The sequence below is a fragment of the Zea mays genome, chromosome 4 (assembly GCF_902167145.1).
Source record: "Zea mays cultivar B73 chromosome 4, Zm-B73-REFERENCE-NAM-5.0, whole genome shotgun sequence".
Lineage (NCBI taxonomy): Eukaryota > Viridiplantae > Streptophyta > Magnoliopsida > Poales > Poaceae > Zea > Zea mays.
Window position 1 is genome coordinate 193,805,853 of NC_050099.1, and position 6,000 is coordinate 193,811,852.

Sequence of the window (6,000 nt, forward strand, 5' to 3'; positions counted from 1 at the left end):
TCCGGTGCACCACCGGACTGTCCGGTGCACCAGCGGAGCAACGGCTATCTGCACGCAACGGTCGACTCTGACGGATGAACAGTGTCGAGGCAAAAGTCAGAGCAGCGATCAGAGGGGCACCGGACTGTCCGGTGTGACACCGGACTGTCCGGTGCCACATGAGGACAAAGTCTCCAACGGTCGACCAGCTCAGAGACCTAACGGCAGGGTGACGTGGAGGCGCACCGGACACTGTCCGGTGGCGCACCGGACTGTTCGGTGCGCCCATCGCCAGCAGCCTTCTCCAACGGCTACAATTTGGTTGGTGGCTATAAATACCACACAACCGGCCACTTCGAGGTGTGGGAGCCCAAGCAACATTCCAAGTCATCTAGTTGACATACTCAAGCCCTCCCAACCACATATATTCATTGATCCATCCTATGCGCAAGATTTAGGCCACTACAACCAACTCAAGTGCCACAAAAGAGAGCTAGCAAAAGAAAGTCTCTAGTGTGATTTTAGCAAGAGTGCCTTGTGAGAATTATTGAGAGTTAGTGAGCACTACATCTTGTGATCATTTGTGCGTGGAGTTTTGGCTCCCATTGAACTTCCTCCAAAGTTTTGGAGGCTTGTAAAAGCTAGCAAGAGACACCAAAGAGTGTGGTGGTCCTTGTGGGGTCTTAAGTGATCCTTGAGAAGAAGAAGAACTCACCGATCTTGAGTGATCGGTGGAGAGAGGGAAAGGGTTGAAAAAGACCCGTCCTTAGTGGACTCCTCAACGGGGACTAGGCCTTCGAGGGTCGAACCTCGGTAAAACAAATCACCCGTGTCTCGAGTGCTTATTGCTTATGATTTGTTTGTTCTTTCCCTTTCTAAGTTTTTCTTGCACTACTCTTTGCTAATATTATTTGGTGTTGCTTTAAGTTAAGTTCTCATTTGGTGAAGCAACACTTTGCAAGAAAGAACTTGTGTTATTGCTCTTCTTATGTAAGCCCTCGTGATTTATTCTTATAGACTTATTAGTAGTATTGATTTATCAATTCCGCATTATTTGAAAGCAATACTCTTTATAAGCAAGGACTTAGTTTTTATACTCCGATAATTGTATATCTTGTTCTAACCACTAATCAAGGGATCTAGTTGGGGGATAAAGTTTAAATTTTCGGGTTTCGCCTATCCACCCCCCCCCTCTAGGCGACTTTCAATTGGTATCAAAGCATTCACTACACTTCTTACTTCTCTTACTGTGAAGTGTGACTTGATTATTACCTTGGATGTTACCTTTTGTGGAGGCATGGTTGAGGCTTTTGGAAGAGGTATTGATTTTCTTCTTTTGCTTCCTCCTCTTGGCAATCCTCAAGTCCTTGACATTTTCTTCAAGGGATTTAGTGCATGCCACGGTTGTTCCCGTCTCAAGCTTCTTCACCATGTGATCACGGTTATCTTGAGAAGGTTGAGCAATGCATTTCCCTTTTAGTTGTGTCAAGCTCCTTATTAGCCTCTCATTTTCTTCTTTGAGCTTTTGATATGAATCATCGTTTGTTTCTGCAAATTCTAGCTCAAAGGAAGATTTGCTTGTCGATGGACAACAAGCATTAGCACATGGTAATGTGGTTTCTATTTGAATACATGTGCATGAGTGAGGTTGTTGGGATTTTAAGTTTTCTATCACAACCTCATTAGCAATATTTAATATGATATGATCATCCATAAGATTTTTATGAGTACATAGGAGCATATCATATTTTTCTTGAAAAGCTAGATTTTCATTTTTTAGCTTTTCCACTTGGTCCTTAAGCAAGGTATTCCTATTTACTAATTGAGATATACAATTTAAAGCGTTATCTTGCTCAATTGAAATAGTTTCATACCTTTGGACCAAATCAACATGAGAGCGCTTTAGTTCCTCATGTTCTTTAGTCAACTCGTCAAAGCATTGCATTTTCATGGAGAGAACATTCCCTAGTCTTTGACGAGCTTCGCTTTGCTCTCTCGCTCTTTCTAGAAGTTTGAGCATGACCGCCTTATCTTCTTGGCTTAGGCGAGCGTAGAGTTGTACAGAGCTTCTTTCTTCCTCCTCATCCTCATTTGTGCTTCCACTATCATTTTCATTAGCCACACAACATATGTGGGAATCGAAATGGGAAGACAAACCTTTTGGAGAGGTGGATTCATCGTTTGGTCTCCATCGGTCATTTTCTTCTTCTTCCTTGCAAGGGTTAGTATCACAAAGACCAAAGGAAGTAGAAGCACAAAATGAACTATCATGTTTGGACTCATCAAATTTAGTTTTAATTCTAGTCCAAATATCATGTGCATCACAAATAGATTCATTATAATTCATTATGAAGGCATGATAATCTTCTTTGCTAAGAGAATTACTTAAGATGTCATAAGCTAGATAGTTTAAGCGTATACATCTTTGATCTTCCTCGGAAGTATTTTTCCTATCATAACTAGGAGGAATAATACTCTTGTCTAAGATTTGTTCTAATTGTGGATCTACGGTTTTAAAAGCATTTATCACTCTAGTAGACCATGAATCATAATTAGAACAATCGGAGAGTAATATCTCAAGAGTTACCTCCTTGTTCTCCTTCGGAGTTGTCTTCTTGTTCTTTTGGGATCTTCTACGAGCCATCACTTCGAGTTGTTAGACTCAATATGAAGTGCCAACTTCAATTAACACTTATGTCTCTTAGTGCCGCATATTCTATCAATCGATATCTTTCTTGATATGCACTAAGTTAAAAGGAGAATTCATGATACATTTATGCAATTTGTGATCTACTTGATATATAATAACAATGACTTAGAAAAGGATCACTAGTTGTAGAACTCTCTCTTGTGCAAAATATTACCATATATCGTCTTGAGTATAGGTCATAAGTGACTAAGACTAAGGACAAAGCACAATGAAGGGAGCACCTCTATGAGAAGGTACAAAAGGGTAAAATAACTTCATTTCACTTTACCTTGTACCTAAATCTTCCTTTTTCATACTTTCTTTGCATATCTTGTATAAAAGGAAGAGAAAGCATGTTCATACATTAACCCTACTTCATACCGAGTTTAACTTCTCAATTACTCATTCTTGCATCTTTGTTAAAACTGGGTGAAGTAATTTTATCGTCAAAGAGTTTAAAGCTTAACCTTATAACGAGGATAAGCTGCCTTTGTTCCAAAGGTGGATGGTCCTTAAGCCTCTTTGAAATCCTTAAGGGTGAATGCTTGAGATGTTTATAACATGCTTTCATAAGTGCATAAATTGTCATGAGCATCACACTTATACTATGACACAATGCACTTCACATTCTCTATGATATAGACATGATCTCACTAACCTAATTATGTGCACTTGGCATTTAAGACCAAAAATTTGTATTCCTCTCAAAGCACATATTTAGGGAGAGCAATATATATTATATAGAATTGTTTAAGCTTAATTGATATATCCTTTTAATCATGTCTCTTTCCTTTGGTACATCTGCATATTTCTTATCTCTATTTGTGCCAAGGCTAAGACTAATATATTTTCATGAACATCTCATGTATTAAGTCTTAGATTGAAAGGGAAATGGAGTATTCGGCAAAGACATCGCTTCCACCCAACTCCAATGGTATTATCCTTCCTTGCCGGTATTCCGCTAGCTCTCCAATTTGGTATAATCTTCTCTCATATATTATTTGCCAAAGGGGGAGAGAAAGTAAAAGGGCTTATATTTCACTCAAGTATCCGTTTTTGGCGATTCATGCCAAAGGGGGAGAAAGTATTAGCCCAAAGCAAAAAGGACCGCACCACCACCAATTTTCAAAATTTAATGCTAAGAAAAGGTTTTGAAATAATGAATTTTTCAATTGATATCCTAGTGTATTCAAAAGGAGGAGAAAGTAATATTTTCAAAATTGGTATCTTAAAACCCTCTTGAACACTAAGAGGAGGATTTAATTGAGGGGGAGTTTTGTCTAGTCAAAGGAAAAGCATTTGAAATAGGGGGAGAAAATTTCAAATCTTGAAAATGCTTCTCAAAATCTTATTCATATACCTTTGACTATTTTGCAAAAAGACTTTGAAAAGAACTTCCAAAAGAGTTTGTAAAAACAAAACAAATGGTGCAAGCATGGTCCAAAACATTAAATATGAAGAATGCATTCATGCAAATCTTATGAAATAATAGATTGGTTTAATTCCAAGCAATCTTTGCACATATATTATGCAAACTAGTTCAATTATGCACTTATATATTCGCTTTGGTTTGTGTTGGCATCAATCACCAAAAAGGGGGAGATTGAAAGGGAAATAGGGTCAAACCTTTTCGTAATTGATTTTGGTGGTTGAATTGCCTAACACAAATAATTGGACTAACTAGTTTGTTCAAGATTATACATTCTACAGGTGCCAAACGTTCAACACAAACCAATCAAAAGAACAAGTTAGGTCTCAAAAGAAAGAAGCAAAAAGGAAACCGAAGGCTGCCCTGGTCTGGCGCACCGGATAGTCCGGTGTGCCACCGGACAATGTCCGGTGCACCAGGGTGAATCAGCTCGAACTCTTCACCTTCGAGTTTCCCAGGCGCAGCTCCGCTATAATTCACCGGACTGTCCGGTGCACCAGCAGAGCAACGGCTATCTGCGCGCAACAGTCGACTTTGACGGATGAACAGTGCCGAGGCAGAAGTCAGAGCAGCGGTCAGAGGGGCACCGGACTGTCCAGTGTGACACCGGACTGTCCGGTGCCACATGAGGACAAAGCCTCCAACGGTCGACCAGCTCAGAGACCTAACGGCAGGCTGACGTGGAGGCGCACCGGACACTGTCCGGTGGTGCACCGGACTGTCCGGTGCGCCCATCGCCAGCAGCTTTCTCCAACAGCTACAATTTAGTTGGTGGCTATAAATACCACCCCAACCGGCCACTTCAAGGTGTGGGAGCCCAAGCAACATTCCAAGTCATCTAGTTGACATACTCAAGCCCTCCCAACCACATATATTCATTGATCCATCCTATGCGCAAGATTTAGGCCACTACAACCAACTCAAGTGCCACAAAAGAGAGCTAGCAAAAGAAAGTCTCTAGTGTGATTTTAGCAAGAGTGCCTTGTGAGAATTATTGAGAGTTAGTGAGCACTACATCTTGTGATCATTTGTGCGTGGAGTTTTGACTCCCATTGAACTTCCTCCAAAGTTTTGGAGGCTTGTAAAAGCTAGCAAGAGACACCAAAGAGTGTGGTGGTCCTTGTGGGGTCTTAAGTGATCCTTGAGAAGAAGAAGAACTCACCGATCTTGAGTGATCGGTGGAGAGAGGGAAAGGGTTGAAAAAGACTCGTCCTTAGTGGACTCCTTAACGGGGACTAGGCCTTCGAGGGCCGAACCTCGGTAAAACAAATCACCCGTGTCTCGAGTGCTTATTGCTTATGATTTGTTTGTTCTTTCCCTTTCTAAGTTTTTCTTGCACTACTCTTTGCTAATATTATTTGGTGTTGCTTTAAATTAAGTTCTCATTTGGTGAAGCAACACTTTGCAAGAAAGAACTTGTGTTATTGCTTTTCTTATATAAGCCCTCGTGATTTATTCTTATAGACTTATTAGTAGTATTGATTTATCAATTCCGCATTATTTGAAAGCAATAGTCTTTATAAGCAAAGACTTAGTTTTTATACTCCGATAATTGTATATCTTGTTCTAACCACTAATCAAGGGATCTAGTTGGAGCTAACTTAGTTTTAATTTTCAGGTTTCGCCTATCCACCCCCCTCTAGGCGACTTTCAGAATCGCTCGTTTAATTTAGAGCTAAGTTAATTTAAAATTAAAGTCTAATTTATAGCTAAGTTAAATTTTCTATTTCAAGCATAAATTGCAACAAACAAAAATTCAACATAAATGCAAAGCATTTTTATTAATTAATTTATTCATTTAAGTAAATGAAAATCGGTAGGAAATAATTCATGTAAGATGTTTTTTCATAATAATTATTAAAGAAATTAATTCAAACACATAGCCTCTTTTAGTGGTACAATA